The 16,558-nt window shown below is 44.8% G+C and overlaps 1 protein-coding gene across 2 annotated transcripts in view; it reads left to right on the top strand.

The window, feature by feature from the left end:
- The window catches only part of LOC139052378 (uncharacterized), a 162,374-nt gene that overhangs the window by 29,691 nt on the left and 116,125 nt on the right, over window positions 1–16,558 (top strand). The gene's annotated exons all lie outside the window — the stretch shown is intronic.

Here is a 16,558-nt window from a genome sequence, read left to right as displayed (position 1 = left end):
GCAGCTCAAAACACGATTAAGGTACTTGGCATACATGGACACGGATGATTAGAGATTCAAGATAACGACACGTAAAATGATTTCATTCCTTAACAATCGAGCGATATTTTCCTAGCTAATTGTGACGTAGTTGCGCAGTGCTCGGCCAGGGCATTCGATGCAAAGTTTCGTTTCTGGACATCATTCCTGTGCTGTTTAAGTCTTTTGTAGGAGTTACCGGTTTCTTCGATGTAGACATACTGACAGTTCGCACACCAAAGGCCCTACACTACGCCTGGGAACTTGTTTTTTTCCGTACGGTCTTTCACATGCACGAGCTCGTGTTTAAATTTTGGAATGTGCACAGCCTCCACATCATATGACCACAACGCATGCAAGGGCCTTGCTTATGCAGGGGACATATGGTATTGAAGCCCATCTTTCGGGAGTCCAGGGTGGGTGGGTACTGCGCAAGCCAGCTGGCACCCTACTGTGTCAATGGAGAACTCAGGGTATCCACAAGCCATCAATTCCCAGTGCACAAGTGAATTGTCTGCCATGTGGTCTTCTGCTGTTGTGCACACATTTTTCACCCAACAAAGGAGAGAGCAGACAACAGACCTCATTTGCGAAGCAGGGTGCACCAGTGTGTAGTTGAGGTAGCGCCTCGTGTGAGTTAGCTTCCTAAACACCTCAAATAACAGGTTTGGCCCTTTAGGTTGCACGAGGCTGTCCAAGAATGACAGTTGGCCTTAAGATTCCAATTCTATGGTGAACTTAATTGCTGCTTGCATTACTGTTTAAGTGAGCCGTGAAGAGGTGAACATTCTGTTGTTGCAAAACTCTGAAACAGTCGACATATCTGGAGAAGACCTTAGATGTCAATTAAACGAATTAACCTTGAGTTAAACCTCGACCTCTTCACGGCTCACTTAAACAATATGCAAGGAAAATTAGGTTCACCATAGAAGTTTAATGTGAAGGTCAACTGCCATTTTTGGACACCCTTGTGCCACGCGAAGGGCCGAACCTGTTATTCGAGGTGTTTAGGAAGCCAACTCACACAGCGCGCTACCTCAACTACACATTGGTGCACCCTGCTTCGCAAAAGAGGTCTGTTGTCTGCTCTCTCCTTCGTTGGGTGAAAAATGTGTGCACAACAGCAGAAGACCACATGGCAGACAATTCACTTGTGCAGTGGGAATTGATGGCTTGGGGATACCCTGAGTACTTCATTGACTCAGTAGGATGCCAACTGGCTCACGCAGTACCCACCCACCCTGGACCCCCCAAAAAAACGGGCTTCAATACCGTACATCCGTGGCATAAGCGAGACCCTTGCTCGTGTGGAAGAGCACGGCAGGAAGAACAAATCCTGACAGGCTTGCCAACTGTCACGAATTTCAGCGCTCCAGGAATGGACAGAGACGCAATGAAAATATGTTAAATATTTTTCCCAAGACAACATAACCCAAAACAAATGAACAGCAAAGTAAATGCGCACAGAATAAACCCTGTACACAAAAGAGATATTTGCAAAACTAGGTATATAATCAAAACAAATTAGATATTATCTGTGTAATGTTTATAGTCTGACTGGCCAAGTGACACAGTCCCCAAGAATTGAATGTTCTGACTGTCAGAGTAGCAGTGAACGTCCGCATGGCGTGGTACAAGATGTCAGTCTGCGTAGTTGCAACACAGCGTAGACATAGACCTTCATTGTGAGTGATGAGGTTGTAGCCCCCTTACGAGACTTGCATTGCACAGGACGCAGTCTGGACTAGTCGGGCATTCAGTGGCTGACGTGGTCAGGTGATTGTGGCACTGGACAAGGCCGGTTACGGCAGTGTAGCGTTGGGCCGGGGTTGCAGAGCATAGTCATGGCGATGTAGTCAGGTCTTGGAAGCTGTTGGCCAACTCTTGGATGTCCTCTCGTCTGTCCGTGGTCCCAAGCTACTACTTCCCATCTCCAAAGCACAGCTAGAGATGCGACTGCTGTGCTTCTCATCCATGTCAACAATGCGCGCTGCTTGGTTTTCCTCCCCTTTTCCTTCAATTTTTCTCTGACACTTCACATGCTTCCTCACCTCATGTATCCATTCTCCATTTCACTGACCAATGTCGTCTGCTCCACATTATCGCACATGCTCTGCCGGTGACTCGTGACAGTGTGAAACGGGAAAGCATGGCAGCAAACATATCCACGTGTCAGTCAGCACTGTGTTTGTCTTTCGTTTTATCTCATCTGTTGGTACTGTTCCTTGCCAAGGTGGTTTGTATTGAACATATGAAAAGAGTGCAGTGCAAACCGGAAAAGAGATAGTACCCCGGCTTGAATGGAAGCATACTCCTTGACTTCAGTTGCCCAAATGGCCAGGAGTGTACACCTTGAGACACTCTAGTTTATGGCATTGTAGGTCTTGAAGGCCGTGGAATTGGCTAACATGGCTAACACTTTTCTGCATGTTTCACTTGATGATTCTCGTAAACCGCAAGTGTTCTCAGCATTATGTTCAAATGCCTTATGCCATTTTAATGTGATATTTAACATGCCTTCCTTCTCTGCTACTAGTGCACTTTTTATTTCGTTGCTTATATGTACCTTTTATTTACTTATTAGTTCTGTAATATCTGCATTGTCATTGTCTTACAGCGACACAGTTACGAGGTGTTTCACAATGGTTACAGTCTATATCCTTTTTATTTATGTGCAATATATGCAGTGCCATTGAGGCTTCCAACATCTTATGGGATGCTGTTAAGAAAAGTTACACTGTGGATGCAGCTGCATTAAATGTAAATGCAATGCTGGTTCGGAGCCTTGAACTTGTTTGAAACATAATTATCAACAATTATAAAAGTTACCTGCATATACCTTGTTTGAATACGTAGCTTATTTGCACGGTTTCTTAATAATTCATAATTTTTGTTGCTCGCATTTTATTATACTGGCTTTGTGTTAAGTAAGCAAGGACCTTGTATGGCTGCTGCCGTAAAAGCAGATGCCAAGCTGCTGCTAGTGTGCATGCAGGCTATCACTAATACAACCAGCCTTGACCATACTCGAGCGCAGCAGCACTTGCTGTGTGTAATCAAGGCTGTGAGCCAGCAATCAGGTCCCTTATTCCTCTAAAGGGTGTGAGAAATCTCTTATAACAATGTTGTCAGATTGGCACAGTAAAACTTCATTTGGGCCTAGTTGGTACATAATTCTGAACTTGACGTTACAGTGCAAACACCTAAGACGAACCACAAGAAGCGCCAGTGTGTATCGTGTCTTTTTGTGGTTTGTCTTAGGTGTTTGTGCTGTAACGTTAAGTTCAGATTGGCGCACTTCTCTGAAAGATTTTTTTTTTTTACTTTTTATCCTTCCCAAGATGTTGTGGAATGAAGCTTCCAAAAGTTGTCATCTCAACTAGTCCACATGTTCTTTTATGATGCGGTCTGCAGCACTGCCTGTTTTTTGCCTTTAATCGTCAGAAGTGAGCCAGGCGGTGGTTCTGAGGCTCTGTAAGCCTTCTTGCACCAGCAGCATTGTCCAGGTGGAATATCAGTAAGGAAGCTTGGATGATGGCCATCAGAAGCCCACTTGTCATTATTCTGCCACATTTGTTGGTTTTCTTCAGCCTGCTTTTTTTTTCAATGTTATTGTATTGTGTTAAGAAATTTAAGCATGGTGTATGTTCGGAGCTAAGGACTTGATCCACCGGCTTCAAAGTTCCTAGAGTCAGTCTGTGCAAGGAATTGTGAGGCGGTGCTGCTATTAAGGGCATTCACTTTCACCCGCTCTTAAAATCGGGGTACAATACAATGAACATTTTACCATCCCTTACGACTCTCTCTTAGCCACTATGTTTGCCTTTCGGTAATATGGGGGAAAAAAGCAAAGCTGAACTCTGCTTTATTTAGTCCACTCTGCCAGCTTGTCACAGTATAAATGGCTCTGTTAGTGCCTACCAGAACTTTCATTCTCCTAATCATTTAATTTTAAAGTGCAACAAGTGTTTTGGCGTCTTCTCAACTTTTTGCTCCCTTAACTCTTGCACATGTCAATATCAATGAGAAATGATGTCCTCTTTACCTTTTGTAGTACCACAGTCTATATTTGTCGGAGAATGCACTGTTATAGCTATGTTATTTCTACAATGACTGTATTGCACCTTGTTTAGGCACTTGTGGCTGATTTCCATGAATTTTTTATGTACTTCATAAGGTCTTGGCTTAAACCTGCAGCTGGATGAGTTGCTTTCTATTCTTGCTGTTTGGTTTGTGCTGATAACACATGGGCAAGAAATAATCAAAAACCAGTTGAGAGATTGTGCTTGCGTCGTCCATTTCTTCCTTGCCTCTGCTTATGCAATAAATTTATTTTCTACAAAGCACTACTTTGCTTACTTTTATTTGGATCTTCTAGCTTGCAAACCAATATATTGTGTATTTCTCAGTGTGGAAAATCAATATTGAAAATTCTTAAATTGGCATACTAGCCGAGTCATGTGAACAGATACTCCCATATGTTGCTGTAAAACCTCCATGATCAATGTAAAAAAGTATTCCCATAGCTTCCTGCAAAAGCTCCGTGATGGATGTAAACACATGCTCCCATAATTCCCTGCATAAGCTCCTTGATGGAGGTAAACATATACTCCCATAGTTCTCTACAAAAGCTCCGCGATGGAGGTAAACACGTGCTCCCATAGTTCCCTGCAAAAGCTCTTCGATGGAGGTAAACATTTACTCCCATAGTTCTCTACAAAAGCTCCGCGATGGAGGTAAACACGTGCTCCCATAGTTCCCTGCAAAAGCTCTTCGGTGGAGGTAAACATTTACTCCCATAGTTCCCTACAAAAGCTCCGCGATGGAGGTAAACAGGTGCTCCCATAGTTCCCTGCAAAAGCTCTTCGATGGAGGTAAACATTTACTCCCATAGTTCTCTACAAAAGCTCCGCGATGGAGGTAAACACGTGCTCCCATAGTTCCCTGCAAAAGCTCTTTGATGGAGGTAAACATTTACTCCCATATTTCCCTGCAAAAGCTCCGCGATGGAGGTAAACATATATTCCCATAGTTCCCCGTAGAAGCTCCGCGATGGAAGTAAACATATACTCCCATAAGTACCTCCACAACCTCCGCTCAGCAGCGGAGTAAATCGTTTACTCCGCCTACCCGGTGTAAATTTACCTCCCATCAGGGAATGCGCTGGAGGACAAGTCATTTACTCCCATCTCGGATCATTTTTGCTAACAGTGTACCCCTCCCCACCCACGCCGGGGCCCCATGATTCCGCGTTTCCGTCATCAGACGCCGCCGCCCCGCTCGTCTGTCGGTCGGGTCAACGCCCCGAGGAAGACGGACATTCGGCGTGCCCCCAACCACCGCCCGCTATATCTCTGCGAGGAAAGCCGGCCATGTCTGCCATCGGTGCCCTTACAGTGAGAAGGGACTACCAGGGTTCGCCGTGAATGTGCCGCGCCCGCAACAAGTTGAACGTTTTAGAGATATTGCCGACTGCGTCGCCGCCACTCAGTGCAGCCATCGACCACCGTCCCGTTCGCCGTCACCAGGCGGCTACCTGTCGTCGCAACGACGACCAGACACTGGACCAGCCCGGGGTCGGTCTGCGAGCCCATGTCCGGAAAACAAAAAGCAGCAACCGATGGAAGCGTGGTTGCTGTTCGTTGAAATGACGAAGATCCCCCGCCGCCGGCGAAGGCGCCGAGGAGACTACTTCGACGACATTTCAGCAAGACGGCGCCATTCCGACGAAGCCTAGAGGCAAAGAATACGCCGATGAAACAAGACGTGACGACGCGACGCACCATTTACAGGTCTACGTGGTGGAGCCGTGATCACGACGCCAATACCTAACTGCCACGCAAGACAAAGTACCGCCGACTTCAACGTGCGTCTTGGCGGCCACGCAGTCACCGCCTTACGGGACCCAGGAGGCAACGAAGCCGTCATGAGTGGAGCCATTGCCGCCCAGTTGAAGAAAGTTAAGAGTGCATCGGAACGCCCTCAAATCCAGACAGCTGGGGCACACCCAATAACACCGACCGGAATCTGCATGGCAATAATTAGCGCTCACGACCGCACGTACCCTGCCATCTTCGTTCGCCTCCAACAGTGTTTACGAGACGTCATTATCCGCATGGACTTCTTGAACCAGCACGTCGCAATCATCAACGTGAAGTCGAAGTCGATAACGCTGTCGGATGATCAAGCGATACCGCCGGAGAACTCTCGTAGTCACCAAGCCTTGAGTGTGCTCGAAGATCAAATGAACATCCCGCCCGAGAGAAAGCGAAACTGATGCTGGCAAACTTCAGCACGAGTTCGAGCACGTCAACAAGGAAACCACTATCGCATACCTCGAGGAAATTTTCGAAACGAGCAATGCGTTTGTCCTCTCGGATTCTGCTGTATTTGCCTCGAGAATCATTGCTCCCGAACCTCGCTTCAACAGAAAGCCAAGCGTCCCCACGGGTAAGCAACAACTCGGAAGTCTTCTCCGGCGATACGAAGCCTACTTTTTGACGTCGTGGAGGATTCGGCAAACACCAGTTGCAAAACACGGCATAATAATTGGATAATCCGCTGCACCACTCCGCCAGAGCCATTGCCGAATGTGGACGCGAGAACAAGCTATAAGGAAACAATCGTCAAAATGCTGCTTGACGACATTATCCAGTCGTCGAAAAGTCTGTCGGCGTTTCCTGTGGTCTTATTGAAGACGGATGGAACTCTGCGCTGCTTAATCGGTTATCGCTGCTTGAACAAAATAACGAAGTAAGAGGTATACCCATCCCACGGATAGACGACGCAATAAACCGGCTCTACAATGCTAAGCAATTTTTGTCGATGTATCTAAAGATTGGTAATTGGCAAATTGAATTAGATGGCAGGGATCGAGAGATGCTGCAGGGGGCCTATTTGTGCTCAAGGTGATGCCATTCCAGCATTGCTCTGCACCTGCAACCTTCTAGCGCGTGATAGACACTGTCTTAGCAGGACGGATGTGGCAGACTTGTCTACTTGGATGACACTGCAGATTTTGCCACGAAGTTGGAAGATCACCTGAGGAGGCTTTAAACAGTACTAGAGGCGATCAAGCCACCTGGTCTCACCTTGAAGCTATAAAAGGGTTGTTTTGCGGACGAAGAAGCTTTGTTTCTAGGTCACATCACCAGCAAGTATGGAGTCCGTTCTGACTCACAGAAGACAGCTGCCATCACTAAATTCCCGCGACCCGTCGACAAGAAGGCCGTGGGCAGATTCGTTGGCCTGTGTGGCTATTACGGGGGTATTGTAAAATACTTTTCATGCATTGCAGAGTCATTAACTCATCTCTCGAAAAGCGACGTCGACATTAAGTGGCAAACATGGTAGCACGATGCATTACAAGAGCGGAAAGGACGGCTGTACTCACAGTCACTGATAAAGAGCAATGAAAAACAGCAGCTTAAGCAACTTTATCCGTGCTAACCAGTCGTGGGACAAATGGCACGCATCTCAGGATGAAATGTATTATAGCATTTGGTGGCTCTTGTACGAGGCATACGAAATCGCAGGGAAGTCAATACGTGGTCACAATCAATGGAGCCATGCACAATTTTATGAAGGAATTGCGTGCCATTCACAAGTCGCATTCCATTCAGAAGTCGCCTGACATAATAAGGTCTGATAGGAGAGAATAATACTTATAAAAACGACGGCGAGCAATATATCTATCATAAAGTATCTGTACGAACTTACGCTGAACATTGCAGATTTGATTGCAACAGCTAACGGAGACGCCATTCCGTGCTACTGACGCTAACTCGAGACGTCGTTTCTCGAGAGCACAGTAAAGAGCGCGCAGACACTCGTATGGACGAAATTTTCTTGTTGACCTAGAAATAATACCAATATATCTCAAAGCGCGTAAAAGAATTGAAGATGCATGCAACCGGAAATCGAGCGTTGAGTCAACAGTAACACCCAGGGCTCGTACATGGGGAGCACGAGATATTTTTCCGGCAAGAAGAATATAATTAAGTGTAGCTGAGCCGTGTTTTCTAGTAACAGACGAAACAGAAGTTTTCCTAATGTTCAATTTAACCATATTCATCAAGCACAATTTCTCGATGTTGCCAATGTCCGCTTGCAAATCGTGGCTCTCCTCTAATTTCTCAATCTTACAAAATATTTTCTAATCATTTGCAAACAACAAAGCCCTCGAGTTCATGACACGTAGCGGAAAATCGTTGCTAAAAACTACAAACAACAACCGCCCATGGTTGGAGCCTTGAGGCAATCCCGATGATGATACAAATTCGTCGGATACACAGCCAGAAATTCTGACAGATTATGGAAGTTGCCAAGGTAGCTTTTGAGCCATATGCAGTGCAATGGGCAAAGTCCGTATTTTTTAGTCTTCACCAGAAGTATCTCATGATAAACCGTGTCGAAAGGCTTAGTCATGTAAAAGTAGATTTAGTACACAAGTGACACTTAGTGACACTGCTCGAAAGTTATTCAGAGCCGAAACACTGCCGCATTTATATACACGAACAACCACTGAGAGCTTCCAACGGCAAGGAAAAACGTCTGTGCGCTAAGTTAAACAAATCGTCAAAGCAGAACTACAAATGTCAGCAAGTCCTTTATGCACCTGGCAATTTCATCGACACCTGTTCAATGTTTTTGCTTACGTTTCTGAATCGCTAATAAAACCTCATGTTCATCGACCCTTTCATACAATAAGCAGTGAGTGCTGTCATCAAAGTGATAACAGTGGTGCTGTCAGGGCGCACAAAGGAAGAGCTAAAGTGGTACGCGAAAGCTTGGCATACATCTTGCGGTTTGAAACAGTGTCACGCAATGTCAGCGCCGAAGCAGCGACCTTATTTTTACTTTGCTTCCGCACAAAAGTCCAAAAAGTGTTCGTTTCTTTCTTGCAGTTCTCTTCGAGAAGTTTCTGAAATTCAGCTTCATTGTGTGAAATAAGTATTTTTCATTATTTATCTACATAATCAATATTTATGTAGCAGTGATCCCTTTAAGATTTTACGTACCCTGTGTGATACAGCTCTTTTTTCTTGACGTAGTGTTTTAAATGACAAGAAAAACAGCTAGGGAATCGAGGCATCCTCGGATGACATTGTGGTATAATTTTTTCATTAATCTTTGCACAAGTTGTATTAGTAGCTCAACGAATGAGTCAACATTCCTGATCTCAGAGAATCGAGACCAATCATAGTTGTGAAGCTCATTGTGCAGCCCAAGATAATCACCGAAAGCATTACTGAATTTTTCTGGCTCGGGTTCACGCACTGGACGAAAAGACAGAAAGAATGGCACCCTAACGCACAATGAGGCTTCTCTACCAGAATAACGGGACCGCGCACCGTTTGAACCTCGAAAACAGGCACGTTAGATATAATTAGATCTAAAATGTCTCCAGCGCAGTTCATCTTGTCATATTAACGTAACCTACAAAACTTATTAAATCAATTACACATCCAGCTTTTTCTTGTACGGCTGTGTAGCCACTGTTCAACAAACCCGGTGCCCATTTGAATTTAGGAAGAATAAATTGCCCGTAAATGTGAAGACTGCACTTTGAAAAACCTATTTTATTCCCAATATGACAAAAAATAACTCATGAAAAGTTAGGATCTGAATTAGGCCGAAAGTAATAACAGTGTGCTTTGTCGCGTGTTGGAATTTCCAACCACACACAATCATCGTACGTATCCATGTCCTGCCTTCTACATGCACCTTATTGAGTACGGCTCTCCATCATAACTCCGCCACCGTATTTAACCTGATCACAGAAAATTCTGTCGGCTATGCAAAGAGCATACTCATCTGAGAAATAAGAGGCACCTGTACATGATGAGTTCAGCCACGTTTCCGTTAAACATGTACTATCATGCTCACACTGGCATACATTCGCGAAGAACACCTCACTTTTGGTTCTAAGCCCTCTCGTGTTTTGATACAAGTAGCGTAGGGCTCGGTGCCGGGCTAATTCAAAGGACGGATGGCGTTGAAAGCGTAACAGCTTACGCCGTCCGGTCACTTTAAAACGCAGATGTCAGTTATTCAACGACGAACAAAGCGTGCGTTGCTATCACTTTGGCTACGGCTAAATTTTGGCCTTGCATACATGGCAGACACTTGGCAAGTGGTAAGTGACCACAACGCTTTGTATTGGCTGTCAACATGAAAAGAACTTTCAGGTCGTATAGCACGATGAAGTTTAGGACTCCAGGAATTCGACAGCACCGTGGTGTGTATGTGTGAGACGAAGCGTTCTGACGCTGACTGCCTGTTGCGCGCCCCTATTGACCCGCCACCGCAAAGCCAACTGGATGACGAAGCCTTCTTAAGAAGAATAGCTGCAGGTGACTTCGCCGAACAGCAACGAGCAGACATGGAGTTACGAAGCCTTGTCGGGTACCTAGAAGGCAAGACCACCGTTCTCCCTGGGGTAATTCTGCATGGCCTGTCCCCATTATGCTCACGCGATGACGTCCCCGTAAAAAATAACTTCGCCGCAGTTCGCGCAAACTATCTTCTCGTTGTGCCCGCCGCACTCCGGCCAGAAGTCCTGCACGCCCTGCACGACGATCAAACAGCCGGACACCTTGGGTTTTCCCGTACGCTCGCAAGTATACACGAGAAGTACTATTGGCCACGCCTGTTGTGTTGTGACATGTTGTGACTGCCAGCAGTGCAATACACCGCCGAGGAGGCCAGCGGGATTATTACACCTGATCAACCTTCCTTGCCGACCGTTTCAACAGGTCGCGATGGATTTGTTGGAACCCTTTCCAACGTCAACATTTAGAAACACGTAGATCATCGTGGCCACCGACTACCTTGCCCACTATGCCGAAACGAAAGCCCTGCCAAAAGGTAGTGCAGTGGAAGTGGCGAAATTCTTCGTCGATAACATCCTGCTGCGACATGGTGCACCAGAAGTCCTCATTACTGACAGAGGAACGGTTTTTACTGCAGAGCTCCACCAATTAATTCTGCAATACAGCCAAGCAAGCAACGGGAGCGCAACTGCTTACCACCTGCAGACAAATGGAGCGGCTGACCAAGGCACTCGCCGACAAGCTAGCAATGTACTACGTCCACGTCCAGCACAAGACGGGGGTTGCCGTCCTGCCGCTCACAACCTTCAGTTACAACACGTCGCTGCACGAAGCAACGCAGATCACGCCGTTCGAGTTGGTTTACAGTAGGAACCCAACGACGACTCACGTCGCCACGTTGCCGCACGTCACCGACGAAGACGAGTTCGGCAGCGGTGCACCACAGAGCAACAACTAATTTCTGTATTTTCTGAAGCTTTGGGCGTGTGCCCATCTACCGTGGAAGGCGTTGCTTCGTCGTTGGACTGGTGCTATCAGCGGCCGTCAGCGGATAACTGCAAGCATTACAAGCTTCGAGTGGCGGAACAGCGCATTCACAAGGACGCCCCCGGTGGACGAATCTGCCTGTATTAGGAGCGACGCCTGAGCTGAGTCTTCAGTTCGGCAGCGGTGCACCACAGAGCGACAACTAATTTCTGTATCTTCTGCAGGTGAGCAATATTCTTTTCTATTTATAAAGCCCGAAATCTTGACTGTGCACTGCTGCCGAACACAGCAAACATTGTATTTGACCTTGCCATCGCTTTTGTTGGGTACTTCTGTAAGACACCTACGATACTTAAACGTAAACGAGTAAGGAGGTGAAAGATATTGCCAAGGCGCTTAAGGACCTGAGGCGAGAACTAAGGACAGATCTCGGGTCATTAAAAGAAAGTGTGAAAAACTGCAATACCTGCGATGGTGTCAATGAAATCATAAGTGAAATGAAGGAACTTGGAAAGGAAGTCCAACGTCTATCAAAGAAAAACAGAGCTGGAAGCTGAAAACTGCAGATTGAGTGAAAGGATAGATCAGTTAGATTAATATCAAAGGATGAACAGCTTGGAAATAGAAGGAGTGACTGAGGAAGCTGACGTCGTCGATGTTGTGAGGAGGATCGGGATTACTCTGAATGAGCCGATTGCTCATTGGCACATTGACATCTGCCACCGTGTGCCCACATCAAACCCCCCCCCCCCCTCAAAAAAAAAAAAAACATTGTTGTCCGTTTCGTACAACGCACAGAACGGTACAAAATTCTTCAAAAAGCGAGAAAGCAGAGGATGACTACAATAGATCTTGATTATGGTGGGGACGGCACACCCATCTATGTGAACGAGCACGTGACCCGCTCAAAGAAGATAATTCTGGGCGCTGCGATCGCTCAGAAAAAAGTCGCAGGATGAAAGTTTGTGTGGGTGACTGGCGGGAAAATTTTTGCACGCAAGGACGAGCGAACCACAAGCCACAGAATTAGCAGCACTGCTGACATCGAGCAGATAATCGTATAGAAAAACTGTAGAAGCTGTACAATGAAAAACAGCTCTAATGGAAGACATACCACAGGAATGCCACTATTATGAATGTGATCATTTTAAGGAAAAATACAAAAAAGGCGAAGGAAAATTTTCAGCAATTTATCTAAATATGAGAAGCCCTAAATATAAGGTTCAAGATATTGAAATGTTTCTGCAGTCGTTTAGCTTAAAATTTACCGTTATAGTAGTTACGAAACTTGGCTGTCATATGAAAACGAACCCCCTTACCTTCAAGGTTACAAATGGGAACGCATAAGTAGAAAAAACAAAAGAGGTGGTGGGATAGCAATTTACTTAAAAGATAAGTTACCACATAAGTATTAGGCAGCATGTGCAGAATGGATGAAAATGCCGAGAGCTTATCGGTGAAAGAGCTTAACCCCACTGTCTGCGCCGTGTACAGGCCACCTTCTGGCTGCGTAGCTGAATTCATGTCGTTTCTTGAAAATTCACTTTGCGCTTTTAGCTCGGCGAATGCGCAGTTTATGATCCTTAAAGATGTAAATACTGACACAATATCCGGTAACTTACATGCTAACACATTTCAAGACGTTGTTCACCAGTACGCGTGCAACAATGTGATAACACTCCCCACTAGGGTGACCGTTGACACGGCCGCATCCCTTGATATCTGCGTCACAAACATAGATAGCGATGGTCTTTCTGCTGGTGTAATCTTGAATGACATCAGCGATCACCTGCCCGTGTTTTGCCTAGCAAACGCATCCTACAAGGAACAACATAATGATGAAGGAAAGCTCTTGCTTGGCACGGTAAACGAAACTGCGCTAAACATGTACAAATGCCATATCTACCAAGAAAGCTGGCAGGCCGTCTATGATGAGCATAACCCCGCAACTGCGTACAAGATCTTCTTGGACAAATTCAAACAGTGCTACAAAACAGCCTTCCCTCTGCGAAACCAGAAAAAAGAAATAAATAGTTAGAAAATCGAGATAACTGCGGACTTATACAAAACAATACGTAAAAAGAATAAATTGTATCACAGTTTCATTAGTTCTCGTAATTGTGACATATTGACTGAGTTTAAAAGGTTCAGAAATTAATTAAACTTTGATTTGAAAAAGTCAAGGAACGATTATTACGAAAGGAAATTTTACAAAATTCAGAACGATCAACGTAGACTGTGGAATACTGAGAACGATTTAACTGGACGAGGGCGAAAAGCGCATATCGTAAGTGAAATTGTAATCGATAATGCCAGTGTAGTTGGGAAAGAGCTTGTTGATGAAATAAATCGACACTTTGTTAACACAGGGGTATATAGTAGACAGGACTCGGAAGCGGATAGTTTTATCACTACAGGGCAGGCTGATTCCATTAGGCTTACACCAGCAACCCCTACTGAAATTGAAACAATTATCATAGCCCTAGAAACCAGAGCTGCAGGCGGGGAAGACGAACTAAATTCCTTACCTATTAAGTATGTCGCTCATCTTATTAGTCCTGTATTCACCCATATAATAAACGAGATGCTTGCAAGTGGTGAGATCCCATATGAATTAAATATAGCTAAGGTCACCCCTGTTTACAAAGGTGGCGATGTGAAAAAGCTTACCAGCTACAGGCCGGTATCTGTTTTGTCGGTGTTTTCCAAGATATTTGAGCGTGTTATTAATGATAGGCTTTCGTCTTTTTTTCATAAACACGAAATAATTACGAAGTCGCAGTATGGCTTTCAAAAACATAAGTCTGGAGAACTAGCTTTATTAAACATAAAGAACAAAATAATTTAAAATATTGAGAACAAACTACTCACTCTGGGGATTTTCTTGGATTTGAAAAAGGCATTCGACACTGTGCAACACGATATCCTTCTTAAGAAGCTTGCTGCGTAGGTGTTCGAAGTGTAGCACAGAATTTAATTACTTCACATCTCTCAAATCGGTATCAGTATGTATGCGTCAACAATCTGCTATCACAAAAATTGAAAGTCTAATATGGCGTCCCTCAAGGGTCAATCTTTGGACCCCTGTTATTTCTTGTATACATAAATAATATAACGTCGATACCAAACTCCCCTGAAATAATACTGTATGCTGATGGCACTAATATCTTCTTCACTGGCACTACAAAAGAGGTCATAGAATCATCACCTAACACTTGCCTCTTGCACCTCTCCAGGTGGTTTAAACGCAACCGGCTGAGTTTAATCACATGCAAAACCAAATATATAATTTTTAAGCCAGCAAATAAAAGAGTCCATCTGTGCTTATCCGAACTTTGAGGAGACGTTATTGAAACAAGTTACAGAGCAAAAGTTCTTGGGCGTATGGTTTACAGAGGACCTTACATAGAATACTCACGTTAACAAATTTAAAAGTGAGCTATTTCGAGTTACCGGCTGCATGTATAAAATAAAAAATATACTACACACCTGGTTGAAACATTGTACTACTCACTTTTCTATTCAAAACTCAGTTACGGCTTTTTAGTATGTAGAACTACGACAGCTTCAAGCTACAACAAACTAATCATTGTACAAAAGAAAATATTGAGAATGTGTGTAAACTATGTGGGTTAATTAAAATTAAATTGAGGGGTTTTACGTGCAAAAACCACTTTCTGACTATGAGGCACGCCGTAGTGGAGGGCTCGGGAATCTTCGACCACCTGGGGTTCTTTAACGTGCACCTAAATCTAAGTACACGGCTGTTTTCGCATTTCGCCCCCATCGAAATGCTACCGCCGTGGGCGGGATTCGATCCTGCGACTTCGTGCTCAGCAGCCCAACACCATAGCCACTGAGCAACAACGGCAGGTTAACTATGTGGGTGACAAATGAGAACTCCGAACAAAGCCGCTCTTCATTAAATAAAACATACTTAAAGCAGATCAAGTTTATTATTTCAGACTACTCCAGTGGGTTTATAAAAATAGCCTACACACAATACCTGTCGGCAGTTGCACTTCATACGCAAACCACAACATCTAAAGCCCGCCACCAGAACTAATCACGAAAGGCAAACATTGAATTATCAAACGATTAATATATTAAACAGTGATCACTATAACGTACAATACACAATCCTTCCACAACTTAATTATAGGGTTTTACGTGCCAAAACCACTTTCTGATTATGAGGCACGCCGTAGTGGAGGACTCCGGAAATTTGGATCACCTGGGGTTCTTTAACGTTCACCTAAATCTAAGCACACGGGTGTTTTCGCATTTCGCCCCCATCGAAATGCGGCCGTCGTGGCCGGGATTCGATCCCGCGACCTCGTGCTCAGCAGCCTAACACCATAGCCTCTGAGAAACCACGGCGGGTCTTCCACAACTTCAAAAATGACTGTAAGAACCTATTAGTGGGCAGGGGCATTGCATTTTCATTTTGAGTAACTTGTGTTCATCCTTGATAACACATGTAACCTCAGTTCTGTTAGATTTTTCTCAGCGCTTGTAAATTATATTTGACATTGTTTCGGCATTTACATTGTACATCAGTCTAAACCTTCGTTCTTTTCTGAAATGTTTCTATCTACTCATCTATTTACTGCATATGCTATTTATTTTCGGGCCAGTGATTCTATGGTTTTCTTTGTTGACTTCTGATGCAAGCCAATTTTATTCTTATATAATACTTATTGCTTATGCATCTTCTGCTCTTTAAAAATCTAGCACGTTGAAGCAAAGGTAGTGCTTTGGAGACATGCGTTCTGAATAATTGAATTTTTCGTTGCTGTGTGCTCTGTGTTAAAGATATGTTTGGCAAATATGCCTGCGAATGATATGCCATGCTGCCTTGAATTGTAGGGGCGCAGAGGCTCTGTCAAGCATTTTCCCTTTACCTCGGCCCCCTACACGAAGATAATCCGTGAAACAATAAAAAAAATAAACGAAGATCCCTGCCGCATATCTCCAGCGCGCAGAAGAAACCAAACAGCTCGTGCACATGCGTGTCAGGAACCAGCACAGGACCGACAGCCGGCACTACAATCTTCTACGTCGAGTACCAGGCCGGCGACCGCGTTTGGACCACGATACAACGACGAGGACTGAGTGAGACACTATTGCGTCGCTGCTTGGGACCCTACAAAATAACCCGACAAATTGGCGCACAGGGCTATCGGGTCGTGCCAGAAAGCGTTAGCAATGAAAGTGGC

This window comes from Dermacentor albipictus, unplaced genomic scaffold, assembly GCF_038994185.2.
Source record: "Dermacentor albipictus isolate Rhodes 1998 colony unplaced genomic scaffold, USDA_Dalb.pri_finalv2 scaffold_22, whole genome shotgun sequence".
Lineage (NCBI taxonomy): Eukaryota > Metazoa > Arthropoda > Arachnida > Ixodida > Ixodidae > Dermacentor > Dermacentor albipictus.
This window is presented reverse-complemented; position numbering and strand designations above follow the sequence as displayed.